The 19230-nt window shown below is 56.3% G+C and overlaps 1 protein-coding gene and 1 long non-coding RNA gene across 5 annotated transcripts in view; one reads left to right on the top strand and one right to left on the bottom strand.

Annotated features, from left to right (window-relative positions):
- The window catches only part of SORCS2 (sortilin related VPS10 domain containing receptor 2), a 456995-nt gene that overhangs the window by 119993 nt on the left and 317772 nt on the right, over positions 1 to 19230 (bottom strand). The gene's annotated exons all lie outside the window — the stretch shown is intronic.
- LOC147582140 (uncharacterized) lies at positions 1560 to 2649 on the top strand. Its single transcript, XR_015249852.1, has 2 exons — positions 1560 to 2053; positions 2233 to 2649. It is a non-coding gene; the product is annotated as an uncharacterized LOC147582140 (long non-coding RNA).

Raw genomic sequence — 19230 nt, 5'->3', positions numbered from 1 at the left:
CAAGAGCTGCCAGGACCCGGGTGAGCCAGGCTCGGGGTCTCTGCGGAGCCCTGAGCATTGCTCTGCTGCCTTCCCGGAGGACCCTGGCTTCAGTCTCACAGCCTGCAAGGGCACCGATGCCGCGCCCGTCAAAACCAATAAGCCCGCGGGCCCCCACGTCACAGGGGCTCCACGGGCCACGGCAACGACCGTAGCCGTGGGACCTAGTGCAGCTCGACATTAACTTGGCTTGGGGAGGACGCAGCCACCGTCCGCTCCCAAGGCAGTCGCGGTCTGGGCGGACCTGCAGTGGCTTCCACACACGGCTTCTGAGAAGTTTAAGAATATCTCGGAGAGTGGAAGAAACCATCGCACAAGGTTTTCGTGAAGAAAGCTTAAGCAAGCTTGGCAGGAAACATGTTTTGGTGCCAGAAAAGCAGAAGCCAGGGGTATCAGCATTTGGGCCGCCTCTTGCCTTCTAACACGTGCTCCCCACCCCGCCAACAGCCGGCCCGTGTGCCTTGCCATATGTAGCGGGGCTCCCCGGCATGCCTATCTGGCACCCCATATCTTCGGCTCGCCTGGGGTGCACCGGGCCTGGTTCAACCCCACCTGAGACACGGTCGCAACAGAGTGTGGAGAGCTGATCAGTCCCCAGATTGATCCGGGAGCTGCCGATGCAGAGGAAGGCTCTATGTGGTGCCCCTACTGGGGTCCCGCCGGGCTGGCTGCAGGGTGAGCCCCTTAGGAGCCCCCTGCACAGCCGCACAGCACTGCACCAGGGGCATGGATGAGCAAGGCGGAACCCACACTGCGTGGCCTCTGGGGTGAGCGCACAGCTCTCCCTGTGGACCCCATGGAACCTTCTTGATCCGAGTCAGGACAGTGGTGGCTGTGACCTGCTCTGAGTTGACAGTGTGGGACTTCACCTGAGCCCCGTGCTCTCAGAAACTCCAGAGGTTAAGTACCCCACCCTGTGCTCCAGCAAAGAGCTGTGGCACGACGTCCCTGCCCTGTGGACTTAGACAAGCTGTGCCCGTGCCCCTGTTAACTTGTGTCAGGCCAGGCACGGACCTCCAGGTTCCCATTCCCTGCTCATAAAAGATTAGCCAAACTGGACCACACGAACGGCTGGACAAAATGCCGGTAGTGAGCCGGACCGATTTCAGTCGGGCCTCCCCCCCCCCCCCCCAACAGGCCCAACTGTGCCCAGCCCCGCGGTGGGCAAGAGCCCACTGCATAGCCCTCCTGAGAACCAGTGGGCACAAACCAGATGCCCCCTGCTCATGACCCATCCAGCCCTGCACCCTGTGTGCTCCTCCCTAAAGGAAACACCTTTCCCCTTACCTTTGAGACGCTCCAGATCTTACACTGAATTAACCCCCTCCTGATATGACAGCCCCTCCCCTGTTGTAACAAGTCCTCCCCGTGTAATAGCCCCTCCCCCATGTTCATAGCCCCGCCCCTGTTGTAATAGCCCCTCCTCTATATTCATAGCCTCTCCCCGTAATAGCCCCGCCCATAGTAATAGCTCCTCCCCTGTTGTAATAGCCCCTCCCCCATTGTAGTAGCCCCTCCCATAGCAATAGCCCCTCCCCAATTGTTACAGCCCCTTTCCTGCTCTAACGACTCCTCCCCCTATGGTTATGGCTCCTCCTCTGCTACAACAGCCCCTCTTCTGTCGTCATAGTCCCCACCTCTGTTGTAACAGCCCCTCTCTTATTGCAATAGCCTCCCCACCCCCGCAGTCATCTTCAAATCAAGCGTCTCCTTCCCCAGCCCTGACTTACTCTCCATCTGACACAGGAGTCAGTCCCAGGCACAGGGCAACAGTGCCTCCTTCTCCATGGGACGCTGCCTCGAGCCTCCCTGGGCTTCCCTGCGGGGATTTTCTAGAGTCAGAGCTGAGCCCCTACTCTCCTAAAATCCGCAGGGTGTCCCGTGAGCCCCTCACCCCCTGAACATGGTGGCCTGGGGGGGGTCTCTTCACTTGGCGGGGGAGTCCCCACACTCCACTACGTGCTGGCTGCCCGTGCCCGTCAGCTCAGCCGCCTGGGGTGGTGCATGACTGCAGGTGACTCCTGGTAGACTAGGGTGGGGGACCGCGACGGTGAGGGCCCTTCCAGGAGGGTGGAGGCAGGGGTCCCCTTCCAGGGTACCTTCTGAGAACAGGACCTCCCCTGCCCCAGCCCAAGGGGCTCTCAACCCAAGGGGCTCTGAACCCAAGGGGTTCAGCCTCTCCTTCACCGAAAGGGCTCAACGGAGGCAGATTGTGCCACGGAGGTGCTCCAGCAGCATGAGGCAGGTTCCTGGAAAGCTGGGCCGCGTCGGAGTGGACGGCCAAGACCCTGGCCCAGCGCCGGGCCTGGCGGGCGCTCAGCAAATGCCACTGGAGCCTGAGAGACCCCGATGGGGACACCGCCATCCCCAGTGAGCCGTGAGGTGCTGAGGCAAGCACGCGGCTCTCAGCCAATTTCCAGAAGAATGCGCATTCCTCCTAGAACATCCACTTAAAATTACATTAAAAAATTAACAAGCTGGTCTTGGAGCGGAGGAATGGGTTTCGGCACAGAAGGAGAGAAAAATCGGAAAAAAACGGGTTCTTCCAGCCCAATTTCCCTCATAATTGGGTGTCTTTTGAGCTGGCTAATTAAACAGCATTTTCCCCGAGTCAGAGAGCTGAGTCTTGGCACCGAGGGCGCTGTGCAGACGGCGTGTGACACACGGGTCTGGCGAGTCTCTATAAAAAGCGCCCCGGGTCGCAAGCAGGCTGTCTGCACCGCAGCCGGAAGACCGCACTCCTCCCGGAGAGACGGTAACGGGCCTCCGCCTCGCCCACCAAGCTGGCGGGGCCGCTCCCACTGGAACCCTCGCGTATCCCCTTCCTGAGCAGCAAGCAGTCACGTCTGTGCACGTCCGTGCGAGGCTACAAGCCCACTCTTTAATAATCCTATTTCTGCTTAATCCCAAGTGGATTTGTTTTGTGTCTGCCAAGAGCAGTAGACCCCCCCCCCCCCGAAAAATCCAGCGTGTTGCCGGGTCACGTTTGCCAGCGGGAATGCTGCCTCAGGCCAATGAAAACCCTATTTGCAATCATGCGACCTTACTGAATAACTGGCCCGGTTTCTGCCCCATGCCATGTGACGGGGAGGGGGCAGCTGCGGGGCGGGTCCAGGCTCCCCCACAGGCCCGGGGGGCTGTAGATGCCAGGCTGTGACACCTGCGAGGGCGGGGACGGGCTGGCTGCCCCATCTTGTAAGAGCCAGGTAACAGCTGGCACCTAGTAGGTGTTGAGTAAACGCCCGCAAGCGCATGAATGCTACAATGAACGGAACCATATCTCAGCCGTGTAGAACGACCACCAGAGAGGGTGTCACAGGATCGTGGCAGCAAATTGGGACTGGGCACTTGGCAAGTGCCAGGCCTTAGGGCAAGGACGATCACGTAATGTGGATTGTAGGAAGCACCCGTCTGGTCCTTGCCCCTTGTTCCTGGCACACGGCCACTAAAACCCCTGAAATCTCCAGAGGGATAGGAACGTCTTTCGTGTGCTACTGGGAGGACTGGGGGCTGGGGGCCCCGGGGCTTCAGGATGGGGCCGGTGGTCAGAAAGGCCAAGGCTGGGAGGCCCCACACCCTGATCTCCGGAGGGGAGAGGGACTGGAGCCTGAGTTGTATTCTGTATATAATGAGCCGGTAACAGTAAGTGAAGCTGGCTCTTCCAGTTCTGTGAGTCGTTATAGCAAATTGCCAAACCTGGGGAGGGGAGCGGGGAGAGGAGAAGGAGGGAGAGGAGCCTGCCCCGTCACACAGTCCCTAAGAGGGCCCAGCATGCTGTCCTAGGAAGGTGTATTTCCTGCAGGCAGAAGTCAGTTCCATCCCACCCTGCTGATCGCTGATCTCTGATCTCTCGCCCGCCCCAGAGCCCACCCTGGAAGCGGGCAGGGCAGAAGCGTGTGAGGGGAGAAAGCCTGGCCTGGGGCCCTCAGGTCGATCAAGAAGTCTGCCTTCCTTGGGCCAGCCACGTGGCCAGGGCACCTGGGCAGAAGAAGGGACGGGCCTCCTTCATTCTGTGATTCCTGAAAATGCATTCCTGTCACTTCCCACTCAGGGCCACGTTCAGACAGCGCATCAGGAAGCAAACACGTACGACAGCCACCAAGGTCGACAAGCACACTTACTTTGTTTTTTTTAAGAGACAGAGAGCACCACGCCAGAGCAAGCCGGGGGACGCAGAGAGAGAGGCAGAGAGGATCCCCGGCTGGCACCGTGCTGTCAGTGCAGAGCCCGATGTGGGGCTCAGTCCCACAAACCGTGAGATCGTGACCCGAGCCGAAATCAAGAGCTGGCCTCCCAGCCGACTGAGCCACCCAGGCGCCCCGAGCACCCTTGTTTTATACCCGGGAGGGAAACTGAGGCTCAGAGGCTGACACACACAGCCGGTAGGACAGCACTGGCATGGGGACCAGCACCCTTGATCTCGATAATCCAGCCCTTCTCATTCTTGTTTTATTTCCCTAGAGACCAGGGGCATTTTGAAGGCAGGAGTTGAGTGTCTTTTATTTTATCACTGGACCTCGCTTGGCTACGGGCAGACATGCTCCAGGGCAGCTGAAAAAAATGAACTAAAACCTGCCTCCAAGTGGAGAGTGTCGGGAAGGATCTATGTATTTATTTCTTTTTAATGTTTATTTATTTTTGAGAGAGAGAGAGAGAGACACAGAGACAGAGTGTGAAGGAGTCACAGAATCCGAAGCAGGCTCCAGGCTCCGAGCCGTCAGCCCAGAGCCCGACACGGGGCCCGAACTCACGCATCGCGAGATCGTGACCTGAGTGGAAGTCGGTCGCTCAACCGACTGAGCCGCCCAGGCGCCCCGGGAAGGATTTCAATAAATGCCCATTTCATTCCCGCAACAAGAGCGCTCTGGTTTACGAGCAGGGAGCCCCGAGCGGCCAAGTGTTCTGTGCAGGCTCCCGGGAGGCGCAGGGGAACACGGGGGTCTGTCTCGCCATAATGACACTGTCACTCACTCCAAATTGGGCGGTTTCCATACGAGGAGTCACAACTGCCCAACTCCAGCGCTCTGCTACTGATTGGCAATGACAGCATCTGCCACTCGCTGCCCACGTCCGGTCTTGCTGTCCACTCTCCGCCTGGGGCCGTCATGCAGCGGTAGGTAACCAGAGCGGCCCCTCACTGGCATTGGCTTTGGAGTAGCATTTATCGAATGCCTACCAGGAGCCAGACGTTTCGTTTGCTGGTCGTTCATTCGTTCACTCACTCGCTCATTCACTCACCAAATCCTCACAATGTTACGAACTAGGGGTTATATTCTAGGAAGGGTACGCTGGGTCTTGGGCAAGTTCAGCTGCGGCCCCAGCACCCGGACACGTCGGCGGACCCCGCCCGTCTCGCGCATGCTGTGTGTCCGCGGCGGGCCGACGAAGGCTCGGCTCCACCCGGCCCCCCGGGATCCAGGCCAACGGGGCCTTCGCGCTCTGCAAGGCTTGGCTTTCCCAGCCGTTGAGACGGTGGGGAGAGGGAAGCTTCTCAGGGTCACTTCCTCTCCCAGGGGGCAGCACCTGCTGTAACGGGGCGGGGAGTGCATTCACCCGAGGAGCCGCACGGAAAGGGCACCTGGGTGCGGGTAAGCACCATCGCCTTCTCCTGCTCAGAGAACTCGGACACCCAGGCTGGAGGAGACTCAGCTCACTGCCAGGGTCACAGGGCTGTTAAGCCAGCTGCGGAACAGGCCTGCGTGGCTCCAAATATACCAGCGAATTCCAGGAGAGCCTGTGCCTTTTTTTTTTTTTTTTTTTTTTAATACTAACGAGAGCGGCCACGGCCTGATGAAAGCGGCCTGTTGGTAAAGCCCCCCAAAATAATGAACACGCGGGGCCGCTGTAAACAGCAGAGCCCTGGAAGAAATGAAAGGGGCTTTGTGGAGTGGCCTAAACCAGAGGGTGATCTTTTGAAACGTTGAAGGGAAAAAGCTCCAGGCTGCTCGTAGGGCTGGAAAGCCAGGCCGGCGTCCTGGTTGCTTTGCCAGTTTAAAGGGTTTTTTTATTCCTTACCCGCGGCCTGCTGGGCTTTTCTGAAATGGCCCCATATAATCCTTTGAGGTGCCTCAGATGTGCCCCAGAGGCTGACACACAAGCACGGAGATGCGAAAATCGTGGTTCACATGGGCCCCAGATAAATAAGCAGGCCGAGGAAGAACAGGGCCCATCCCCTCCCTGCAGTGGGGGCCCCCCCAGCGCCCCCGCACCGGCTCCGAGGCCTCCCTGGGCATCCATCGGGGCCACAAGGCTGCTTCAGAGAGCCCCGCGGGGTGGGGATGCGTTTTCTCCAAAGCTAACCCCACCCGGTGTCACCTTTAATCCTCAAGAGCCAGACTTCCAGAGGGTTCTGCAGGCGAGAGCCTGAGAGGGGGCGAGGGTCAGCCCCGCAGCGGGCCCCTGGGCCCAGGAGTCCCCGTTTAATGAACCGGGCTGCACTCGGGCCCCTCCTCCACCTCAAGAGCCAGCCAAGTTGCACAGCTCTGCTGTTCTCCCGCACTCAGGCTCCCTCTAACCAAAGCCTGGAAACAGTGTCTGCTTTTTGGGACCCACGTGGATTGGGCTGGGCCACGGGGATCACCGGGGATCATCCTTCTGCCACGTCGGGTAGCCTGTGTGCAGGCCCTGGGCTTAGCGCCTGGACCGCTCTGAGAGGCCGTGAGCCTTCCACGAGGGGCCCTACACACCGCATACAAATATGAAGCCGAACGCCAAGCTGAGCGGGGAAGCCAGTCCCCGGACTCCGGGGCCAGTGCTTTTCCTGGGCCTGCAGTAACTTTTGCTCACGCCCCTGATTCACACCTCCCTGCCCTGAATTTCCACCAGGCCTCTCCGTCCAAGTTAGCAAATAACACAGAGAATCCAACTGGCAAGATTAAAGCACAGCTATGAATATGCATGACTTTGTTCAGCAATCAGCCCGAACCCTTTCCAGAAGAAGGGATCCGAGCATAATTTTCTGCCACATATTTAAATTCAAATTAGTCATTATTTAATGTTGGGACAAATCGCCCGAGAAGGTCATGTTTTCGGTGTAATGTTTTTTTTCTTAATAAGCGAGGCTGAGTCCCCCGCGTGGGACGCACGCCCCGATAACACGTTTCTTTCCCTTTTTCCGCTGATGCTGAAGACGTGACCCTGGAGACAGCGGTGACCGCTGTCACTCCCGCTTTCTTGCATAAATGCTCCCCTACCCTGTTCCTCCGTGTCCCCTGCAGTGACACCATCCCTCCGCCTGGCTCACAAACGGATCGGCCGAATCTTCGCGGTTGTGGGGGTCCAGGTATCAGATGAATCCAGACGGTCCGAGTTCACATCTCACTCTGCCATTTCCAAGCTGTGTGACCTCACTTTAGCCTCTCTGGGCCTCAGTTTCCTCATCTGTAGAAAGGGGGGTATAGTAGTTCCTACGACATAGGTCACTGAGTATTACTGCCTGCAAGGTGCTGAGAAGCATGCTCATGGCAAGGGCACGTGCCCATGACAGTCCCCCGTTACTACCAACATGGCCACCGCGGCTGTCATCGCCCATACAACAGCCTCCAGCACCACCCTCAGTCCTCACTTTCCAGGTTGTATTTCACCCCCGCCACTTACAGTGGCCTCCTCACTGGCCCCCCGGATGGAATGCGTGCGGTGGCGGGGCGGGGGAGGGGGCTACGATCCCACCTAACCTGCCGGACGGTTCTGTCCCCCCCCCCCCCATCACGCACCAGGTGCACCAAGAGTCTCGCCATCTCCCAAACAGGCCACACGCTTAGCCCTCTGTGTCTTTGCACGTGCTGTTCCCCAGGCCCACAATGCTTATCCACGTTGTTCTGAATTGCTAACAGCCTCTGGAAGACCAACTCAATTTCCACGTCCTCTGTGAAGTGTCCCAACCGGGGCTGAGTCAGCTGTCATCTCCTCCGTGCTTGGAGAGAAAAATAAAAAGCAGAACAAAGAAGCCAAAATGCGAAAGTCCTGGCCACGCTGTTGTCTGAGCGTTCACCACACTGCACAGTGAGTGAATGAGTGAATGAATGAATGAATGAATGAACGAACCAACATGTGTCAGTCTCTGTGCCCACTCCCTCCTCCTCCAGGGCCAGACCCCAGGCTAGCTCTTCACTGAAGGCACGTCCGACCCCAGTTTTCCAAGATGGGAGATGAAATGCCTTCACAGGGACTTCTCCGCCCCGACAACGGTCGTGAGTCTGTGCACAAGGCAAGCCTGTGCAAATCCACAGACGAAGCCTCATTCTCACCGTCGTCGGCAGATTCCCAACTGGGTTTCCGGCTGGAGCTCCCTTTGCACCAAACCGACCCTGAATTCCCTGGAAAGCTGGTTCCTCGGGTGCTCCTCAAATGGGCAGCCGACCCCAGGCTCTGAGCCCAACAACCCCGGAAACACGGAGAGATGTCCACACACTCAGAGTCTAAGTTAAAATATATCCTTTCCTCCCAATAATAATAATAATAGTAATAGTAAAACAACCCAGAGTTGGTTCAGCATGTTCAATCGGCCTAAAGAAACCCAAGGCCAGCTTCACCCCAGACATTTCTCGGCTCAAAGCCAGCTCCAGCGTGACGGGTCGGCTGCTGAGAGAGGAGAAAGCGTGTTGGGGCCACAGGAGATGTTTTCACCAACAAGCCATTTTCTTCCTCAGGGAGACACAGCTGGGTGGCAGTCCCCACTGGAATGCCTGTTCCGCCCCCTCCCTGGGGACCCTGGGACAGAGGACAAAGGATGCTGGGAGCTGTCGGATTGACAGAGAAACTCTGTCCCCAGGGGCTCTGACAAGTCCTGCAGAGCCACTGTTTACAGTTAAAGAAATTGGTTTTAAAGGCCGATAAAGTGTTCTATTGTTACAGAGAGGCGATCCATCTGTACGTTGTTGTTGCTACTGAGGTGACAAATTGATTCTTTAAAAAAAAAAACATCCCCGCACAGGCCCCGAGCTAGTCCTGCAGGCAGGAAGACAGCACTCCCTCAGCACAGGCCAGCCCTGCTCCACGAAGCCAGTTGGGGGGACAGGCCCCTCCCTCGGCAGGAAGGGAGGCGCAGCGACAGTGATGGGAGGCAGACAAACACGTCAGAGCCCAGCCTGCATCTCACCCTGTCCTGTCCTGTCCTCCCACCACGAGCACCAGCCGTGAGCACCAGCGTGGGGCCCTCGTAGAGGTGACTCCAGGCAGTGTGGGTCGCTATGGAAACCCCACGCTCAACCACCTGGGCCCTCATCAACCCCATCGACCAAACACCTGACCGCTTGTCAGCCTCATGTCTAATTCTGACCATGATGCCCCAACAGAAGGAGAAGTCCTAAGTGCGGGCTCCCGTCTGTCTCGTCACTGCGCCCCCAGGTCGGGGCTGGCACGTTCACTTGGGGGGTAAATGACAAACCGACCTGGCCATGGTGGTGCCGGTGGGAGAGGGGGGAGACCCAAGCTTAGCCTGGGGTCGCAGAGCTGCTGAGCGGGTGGCGACAAGGCTGTGGCCCAAAAATGACCTGAAACCCGTCAACCCGCCGCTCCTTCTAACACAGACCGGCCCCAAGATCTGGAAACCCCGCACCTGAGGGCTCCCGGTTCACCATCTAAGCAAGACCAGACTCATTTCACTGATGTTCTACCGAGGGGTTGCTGCCTCTGTTTGCATACCCCTCAGGACGGGGAGCTCACTCCCACCCGGGACAGCCGTGCCCATCTCTGAACGTCGGCGGCTGCCAAGGTTGGTAGTCGTTCTTAATTTCCAGCCAGGCTCTGCTCCTCGACCCGCACGCGTCTGCCCTCGATTCCAGACAGACGCCCCGTAAGTCTGCGTCTGCCATTTACTGGCTGACCGAGGTGGGGAGAGTTAGTTGACATCCCTGGGCCTCGGTGTCCTCATCTTGTGACAGAGATAACAAGGGTCGCTGCCTTGCAGGGCCGTCCCGAGGACTGAACACGTTCCTGTAGGTGCTCAGAGCTGGGCCTAGGGACTGGCATCCGTCCCAGAGGCCCCGTATCACACTGACATTCCTTCCTTTGCCTCCAGGAAGGGTGTTCAGGTTCTTGAGAATAATGTATTTGCAAGGTATATGTCCTCAGAGGATTGAAAACACATGCTCCAGGGTGGGTGAGGAAGCCAGACACAGGGATTCCACAGGCAGATCCACAGAGAGAAGGATCCAGAAGGCGGCCAAGCTGGCGGGAGGCGGGCTGGGAGGGGTGGCTCGTGGGTGTGGGCTCCTCTGGGGAGATGAGAATGTTCTGGCACGGAACAGAGGCGGGGGGTCCAAACACGGAATGTGCTACGTGTCACTGAATTGTTCACTTTAAGACGTTTTATTTTATGTTATGCGAATGTCTCCCCCCTTGTACCAAAAAGGCTACCGCGTGGGGGGATGACGTTGACCTAAGTCTAGCCTTGCTTTCCGAGCAGAAGAAATAGGTGGCAGTTAGGGGACGGCGGAGGAAGAAGGCGAAGACGAAAATAAAAACGCGGTGCATTCACACAGTTTACTTTTAGAAAATTAGAAGAGCAGGTTGACGTGCGTGTGTTCGGCGGTCAGTTAGTCACGCGAGTTTGTCCCTGCCGTCTCCAACAGTCTTTGAAATCACCCCGTTGAGCGCTGGAAGACGTTGCCCTCGTGTGGATGCGCTGCGAACCATTTAACGCGGCCTGTGTTCAGCTCCGTGGCGGCTTTGCGATCAGAGCCTGACAAAAGCCGTCCCGTGCGGGAGTCCCCGCTGCCCACGCCCTCTCTGCCTGCGCAGGGCGCGGGCTGCTTCATCACCCACAGGGTGACCTACAAAGGAGGGAGGGAACAAAGAGCTGGCCACGGTCACCTGGGGGGTGGGGGAGGGCTGGAGGCTGAGGGGCGGGCGTGGTGGGTCGTCAAGGCGGTCCGGGGAGGAGAGGAGCCCCCCCCGCCCCGCCGTGGAGTCCGTCAGTCCCTCCCCTCTGTTCTGACAAACCTGAGCCCCAGCCCCCGGGGTGGAGAAGCCTGAGAGGCCATTTTACCAGGAGCAGGAGCAGGAGGGGGCAGTCGGTGTGGGCCTGGGTCTGCCGAACAGGCTGAAAAAGGGACCTCAAGTCCGTGCTGGGGACCCCAGGCAAGCCGCTCACTCGCCTGCCCTTTGTCGGATCTCCTGTCCCTCCACCATCTGGGGGAAGGAGGAGAGTCCGACTCTGTGAGCACCTCTTGCTGAGCACCTCTGGTCTCCAAGGGCCGAAACGGCCCTGCTGAGTTTCACTTGCCCTTCGGGTTATTTTAGCTCCAAGGATGCTCTGGCCGGCTTTGGGGACGTTAGCAGAAGAGCCAGGAGAGGGGTGGGGTGGGGCGCACACTACAGATCTTCCACTGCGAGAATGACGGGGGGCCGTGGGGTTGTGAAGGAGGCCCTACTGTGCGTGTGCGGGCGGTGGGGGTCCGCCCTTACGTCAGGTTGTGAGGAGGGATTCTCCGGATAACACTGCCGGTTTTGGCCTCGGAGAAGCTCCAGCTTCGTCCTGCAGCATTAGCTGATTTAGTCCCCGCCACAGCCCTGGGAGGTGGGAACCGTCCTTCTCATCTTACAGATGCGGAAACAGGCACAGAGAGGCGAAGTGACCTGCCCGAGGCCACACAGCGGTGGGTGCATGCGAGGCCACGTGGCTGCGATGCGGGGCCCTCACTGCGGAGAACAGCAGAAGTGTGCAGAAAGGGGGCCAACTGTTGCATTTTGAGTAATTCTGGCACGCAAATCAGTTTATGGCTCGTTTCCAGTCTTCCCTGTGATGGGGAGAGGACGTTGTGTGTGAGGAAGGGCCTGGGGACTTTCTAATTGCCTGCAATTATCCGGAAAGGCACAACACAATAAGCACAGGGAGGGAAACAGGGAAGAGGCTGATCTGATTTTTCCTCCTTTTATTGCAGGGAAAAGTACAGGAACCGAGAAGGGATCGCCCTTGGCTTTGAGCCCCTGGTTGGCCACTTACCTAGCTGTGACCGTCTCTGAGCCTCTATCCCTTCATGGAGAAACGGCGACCAGAGGACGCCCAGCCCTGCCCTGCCCAGCTCCCGGGGTGGTTTTCAGAGCCTGGGCGCGCACGGGCCTCAGAACACGCCAAGACGTTTTCGGATTCAGAGGATTTTGTCCTTGAGGACAAGCAGGCCTGATTGGATTATTTTCCTTCACCTTCACATCCCGGGGCAGGCCTGGAGGCAACGTGGGCAGGTTTCATATGGTGGGACCCTCCCACCAAGAAGCCCATTGTCCCCAGAGCATCCGTGCTCTCCCCGCCTGGGTTCTCCCACTTCCGGCAGCAGGGAGCCGGCTTCCCCCTGTTCCAGCAGCCTCTGTGTGCCCGCTCCTGCCCCAGGCTGCCCACCAGAGGCCTTGCCAGAGCGCTGACCGCCCTGATCCCGCCTGCACAAAGTGCTCTGTCCAGACCCTGCCCCCGCCTCCTGCGCTAGAGCCCCGTCCAGCCCACGGGTCCCATGGGCCGCATCAGCCTTTCCCAATCAGGGACAAAAGCTCCCCGTGAACATGTGACAGGGGCTGGGGGATCTGGTAAGCGACCACTGCAGCCTGGCAGGGGCGGATGGCACCCGAGGGGCAGGGCGTGCTGGGTGTGTGACTTGTCCTGACTTCTCTGAGACCAGAGCTGGAGGGCCTCATCAAGGAGACGGTCTGGCCGACACCACGTGACCGCACCAAATGCAGAGACATTCCTGCGAGGGCCACGAGGAGGGCAGGGCATCAGGGCTACGAAGACCCACCCCTCCCTCCTTCTGCTCTGGGTGATGCTCCTCTTTGCCCAACACAGGCACATAGAAAACTAGAAGAAAAAACCAGCATGGTGCCATGAATGGGCACAGCAGCCGAGTTGAAAGGAACATTACCCTCAGGACTCAGAGAAAGGCGCTCTCTCTGAAAAGGACTTAGCCCCGAAACCTGAAGAAAACGTAAGGAAACCTGTCGCTGGCACTCTCACGAGGATGTGAGAGGACACGGGCGTCCCGAGAGAGAGAGATGTGAGAGGCAGAGGTTACACACAGAGAAGGAATCGGGGATATGGCAGAAATCCCTCTGGAGCTTTCCCAGCAGGTAGCAGAAGACGACCAGTAAGTAGAACTCACAGGAGGGGGAAGAAGAGTGGCCTCGGAGATGAGAGCACAGGGGCCTAGCCTCAAAACGGCTAGATGTTCCCAAAGAGGGGGCACAAGTGCGACAGAGCGATGATCAGAGGCACAGAATGAAATCTGCACAGAAGCGGCCCAGCACGCCCCACACGGAGTCCCGTCGGCCCCGCCTGGTGCAGGTGTCTACCGACAAGGAGAGAGAAAATCAGGCAGAACGGACCAACAACCTGACTGGCAGAAGGCACCTCCCTGATGCTAAACATTAGGCAAACAGAGCATCGCCTCCCAACAGTTTGAGAAGAAAGAGGGTGGCTCAGAAATTCTGGATACGGTCAGGGTGCGGTCCGACCGTGGGGGAGTCAGAAAATGATCCCAGGGGCGCCTGGGGGGCTCAGTCGGTGGAGTGTCCGACTCCGGCTCAGGTCACGATCTCACGGTCCGTGAGTTCGAGCCCCGCGTCGGGCTCGCTGCTGTCGGCGCAGAGCCCGCTTTGGAACTTCTGTCGCTCCCTCTCTCTCTGCTCCTCCCCTGCTCTCTCTCCGTCTCAAAAATAAATAAACATTAAAAAAATAATAATAATTCATGAATGCAAGGCCAACACCCCCGGCCAGAAAAAACAGACTCTGTCCCCATTTCTACTACAGAAGCTTTCACTGTATTACCCTCACCCTCGTGCTCAAGACCAGCCTTTGAGGATGTATCCCAGCCAAGTGAGTGAAGAATTGTGACCACCAAGCAAGAGCGGGACAGACGCACCCAACGGCGGCAAGAGGCCGGCGCGCGCAGGAGGCTACGACCGCAGCAGATGTGATTATAAACACTGAGCACGCTACAGCTCGCTCTCGAGCACAGAGACCTCGGATACGAGAGTAGTAATTTAATGCCCGCAGTCCATGAATTGTGTCTATGATACCCGGAGGAGGGAGGACACGCAGGACCCGGTCCACTGGCGTTCCTGCTGCTGGCTCTGGAGGTCAGCAGCCCCGGGACGGCCGCAGACGGGAGCCAGGAGAAACGAACAAGTACCCAAAGCAGAAGGGAGGGCCCCCTTTGTCTCCGGGAGCTGGGAGGGGGGCCAGGATGATGTTCCTCCTCTGGCTGCTGTGACAGCAGTCTCCCCTCCCTCACGCTGGCCCGGACCCTCCCTTAGAAGCCCGGTGGCTTTGAGGTGCCAGGCAGAAATGCAGACCACATGAGAGGTGACAGTTCGGCCAAGTGTCGTTTTCCCCAAGGGAGCCCATGCCCCCACATCAGGAAGCGTTTTGCGGGGAGACCAAGAGCCTTCACTCCCATTGTGTCTGTTTCCTGCTCAAGAAAACACGGCCCGACGGGGACGTTACAGGCTTCAGTTTTACACGATTGTCTCAGATCTTGCCTTTCCTGCTTCCCTCTCTCCTTCTCATCCACCCCACAAAGCAATTGGAGGGCCTGTTACATATCAGGCCATGATGCTATCATCGCCTCCCTGGTGGTGTGGGCATGCCGAGCAACCCACTGGCACCAACGTTCACAACAGGATATTTACCGCCACCTCCCTTCATGTTTTGCAACGTGCTGTCCTTGTTTTGACGTCCCCTAGTGCCTAGCATCAGCATCTATAAACAGAGCCCACATAATTAGGCTAATGACATCGATTTTCTCAGTTCAACTGGGTAATGGCAACGTTTATCCCACTTTGGAAATCTCACACAGTCTGTTGCGGGCTGCAGAATCATGATGCCCTTGGTACCCTGCCTGCGAACCTACCCAGACTCAGATTTACTCCCCGTAGCCGAGCCCACTTTGGTTTCTCCCTGGGGTTGGGCAGAGGAGGCAAGGGCGTGACCGCCTTGGCTCCTTTTGGATCTACTGCGGAGGCGGCCACATTCTGTGTCGCGGGACTGGCAGGGGGACCGACCTGTCACACGGAAGAACCTGAACTGTCCCCATTTCTGTCTCTGTACAACCTTGAGCACGTCCCTTATGACTTCCAGATCTCGGTTTTGCCTCCTGTAAGATGAGAGGGGCACCAGCGATCGTCTGAGCTCCTTTCTAGGACCAACTGCCCGTTAAGTATCTCCTTTAGCTCACTATGGCACAGAAGCCCTGTGTTCTCCATACTGTGTCTCAGCTCCCAAAGCACGAGCCCTGCTGGACACAGACACGGCTGCAGCGACTGGAGACCATGCCTCCAGGGTCCCTAAGTCTCCGTTTTATCTGCGCCCCCTCCAAGCCTGCACCGGGCACCCCCAGCATTCTCATTCTTGCCCATTCTCTTGTCGTTGGCAACCAGGAATTCACATTCCTTCTTATCAGTGACACTTATTGGCTACTGTTAACAACAACAGCTGATTCAACCGGCATTTACGGCACACCGGCTACGTGACGGACACGATGTTAGGAGGTGGCACGTGGGGTGAAGCCAGAGATGTTGCTGTAACACAGCACTTGGCCGGGTCAGAGTCTGCAGACCACGTCCGCAGACACTGTCTCAGTCCTGAGCGTCTAGCCTCTGGAACAGGTCTTCTGAATCCTATTTTACGGATGAAGAGACTAAGACAATGAGGGTAAGGGCTACACAGGAGACACAGCACAGCAGAGACTGAATCCAGGCCCTCCAGCCCCAGATCACAGGCTCTCAGTGCTGTGCCGAGGCTGAAAGTGACATCAACCCCATTGGAGCTTCTGGGTGCAAAGAGACCTGACCTGGGGATGAGGCCTGGGTTGTAGCCCCACTTGGTCATTGTGTGGTTAGGTGACCTGGGCAGACTGAGTCTCGGAGAACAGAGACCCTCAGGGTCTCATCCGGAGCAAGCCACCCATGATGCCTGTCCTCTCTCCAAGGCACACTCTCTGGAGGCACCCCTCGCGTCATGGGAAAAGGAAGACTCTGAACACCAGAGGTGGGGTCAAAACGGTGAGGAGCAGGTGTGCTGGCCCTTTCTGCAAGCCCTGTACCTTCCCGCAAAGGAAGTTGCACCCAGGGCTGATCTGGGCAGAGCCCTCTGTGGGAACTGCCAGACTTGGTAAGTTTGCCAAGGTCCCCAGGAACATGCAGGCAATCATCCTCATGTCAAAAAACGTGTATCGAGCACCTGCTAAGTGATAGGTCCTGGAGCCACAGCCCATCCACGCGCAACAATGAGCCCAGAGTGGATGGGGACCTGCCATTGGGGGGTGGGGGTGAGGTGGGATGAAGGTGGCAGTGATCTGCTGTGCCACTTTGACTGCATTTTGGCCCAAACCATGGCTGTCATTGTTAATAGAACTTCCTGGCCCAGGTAGTGGGTTTTCAGTGCACGGGGGCATTCGAGTAGAGGCTGCACATTCTCCTGATGGATGAGGCATGCTCATGGAGGGGGGCTGGAAGGCATCCACATTGCCCGAGGGTCCCCCAATCTCAGGCTTCTGTGATCCTTTCATTTTTAACAAATTTCTTTTTGACAATGGCTTCTAAAAGCCAGCTAGATGTCCAACTCCCTGGTGATGGGTACGTAAACTGTGATAGATACACGGTTTATTTAAACACTGTGTGTAAAAGCTGCAGGAGGCAGTGTGGTGCAATGGCAAGATCACGACCTTTGTCATCAGACACCCATGCATTCAAAACCATCTCTGCCCCTTACTGAGCTGTGTGATCTTGGGCAGCTTACTTAGCCTCTCTGAACTTCAGTTTCAACATCTGCAAAGTTGGAGATGAGAGCACTCTCATCTCAAAGTCCTCTTGCACATGAGAATTAATGTCTGAAATACCTTCATATTATGCTACGAACATATACTCCCCAATAAATGGTAGCTAACTACAAAAATGGCTACATTATCGTTAACTGAATCACAGACTATTTGAAGCCATCAAAATGTTCACAAAGCATTCTTGCTAATGTGGGAGAATACTTCAGCGACGCAAATTAAGAGTATAAAAGTGTCTCAACTATGTAAGAAAAATCCATAGAAAAAAGACAAGGAAATACATCAGGACATTACAAGAGACCGTCTCTAGATGGTGGATATACAGATAGCACTATTTTTCAGTGTTTGGGCTCTCTATAGTTAGCAAGCATTACCATAGAGGTGGAATCCAGGACTCGGGGTCTGGGCAGGACTCTGGCAGCAGGAGTCCATAGTGGACACAGGAAGGCCAGGCTGGAGCTCCCAAGGGCACCGACCAAGTGGCCAGAGAGGCTAATCTGGTCAGCACCACGGACAGCGTTCAGGAAAGCCAAGGTCCTGGTTTGCATGGGGGCTCCTGTCCTGCGGGGATTTGGGGGTCACAAAATGACCAGGTCCAGCTACTATCAGGCAGGTTCCTGTATCTTCAAAACTGGTTCTCCTCTACCTCAGATGTCACACCAGCCAAGAAGATGACAAACGCCTTGTTTCTTTAGGACAGGGTCTGCCCTGACTTGTTCTAACAAAGTTACAGTAACATACGCCATCTGGCGAACAGCGGCCCATGCTGCCAGAATTCCTATTTCCTCGGACCCTTGTCGAACTGGATTCTTGTTGCTATCTCAGTTTTTGACCCATGTAAGAAGCAAAGGAGGTATCTACTTGTTCGGTTTGCTTTTCATTAAGAGGCTGAACATCTTTTTTCATATGCTTCATAAAATTTGTATCAGAATTTGCTATTTTTCTGTATGTTGTTTGTTAAGTGTCTTTTCCCTTTTTCCCTTAAAAAATTCTTCTTGGGGCACTTAGGTGGCTCAGTCGGTTGTGTCCAACTCTTGGTTTCAGTTCAGGTCATGATCTCAAGGTTCGTGGGTTTGAGCCCCACATCGGGCTCTGTGGTGACAGTGCAGAGCCTGCTTGGGATTCTCTCTCTCTCCCTCTCTTTCTGCCCCTCCCCTTCTCTCTCTCCCTCTCTCTCAAAAAAAAGATAAACATTAAAAAAATTCTCCTTGTAACTTTTTTTTAAAGTTAAGTACATATGAAAGCCAAAGGCTTTTGTGTCAGACAGATCTGGGTTCAATTCTCAGGTCTAGCTGGAAATATTTGGGTACAACCCAACATATAGTTATTACTGTAACTTGGGAGTGGTCTCCCATCATTCTGCACCTCCTAAAATCGAGATTGGCCTTCTGGCCCACGCATCTCTAACTTCTGTACAATTCAGGAAGTTCTTCCTACACAGGATCCAGGATTCCTACCCTTGGCATGCTTGGCTCTCTGCTCCAGACATGGTCCCAACCCTTCCCACATCTCCCCGAGCCCCACTGCAATGTGGGAGCATCTGCTGTTGCCCGAAATAGCTCCCAAACAGGTAGACAGCAAAGAGTGTCAGTTCCTCCCTGAGACTTCCTAGGGGAAAAATTTCAAACATCAAGAAATAATTTTGTAAAGAAGTAGGTTATTATGCAAAGCAATTTCTACCAGCTAAAAAAAGTATTGCTTGTCTATTTGTATAGAAAATGACAAGTTAATGTGCCGTGAATTGGAAGGCTTTGCATTAAGCCTGGGCTTTGACTGCACAGCCAGCCGGGTGAACCGGTTTAACCAAACACCCATTTATGTACCTTCGTAAGCACACGCATCTGATCGCATGGTCCCTCCTCCTTGCCTCTTCTCACCCTCTTCGCTCTGTCTGGACTCACGCCAGTCTGCCCTCCCACAAACAAATTGCACCCAGCTCTTAACTATTAGCATAGCTGCTTCTCTTCCAGGAAACCCTCCTGGATCCTTACAGGTAGAAGAGATCTTCATCCACAATCTCCCGGCACTTTGTGTCTCTGGGTTCTGGGAATCCCAGACATCCATCGGTTTGTCTCCTCCACTAGAAGGCGAGCTCCCCAAGACAGGCCTCACTCACCTCTGCATACTCAGTGCTTCACACAAGCCCAGGGCAGACCAGGTGCTCATCAAAGTGTGTCCTATTGAGGGGCCCCTGGGGGGATCAGGCGGTTAAGCGTCCGACTCTTGATTTCGGCTCAGATCATGATCTCACGGCTCCTGACTTCAAGCCCTGCATCAGGCTCTGAGCTGACAGTGCAGAGCCTGCTTGGGACTCTCTCTCCCTCTCTCTCTGCCCCTCTCCCACTTGGGATTCTTTCTCTTTCCCTCTCTCTGCCCCTCCCCCACTTGGGATTCTCTCTCTCTCTCTCTCTCTGCCCCTCCCCCACTTGGG

The sequence above is a fragment of the Puma concolor genome, chromosome B1 (assembly GCF_028749965.1).
Source record: "Puma concolor isolate L17-30 chromosome B1, mPumCon1.1.hap2, whole genome shotgun sequence".
Classification (NCBI taxonomy): Eukaryota; Metazoa; Chordata; class Mammalia; order Carnivora; family Felidae; genus Puma; species Puma concolor.
This window is presented reverse-complemented; position numbering and strand designations above follow the sequence as displayed.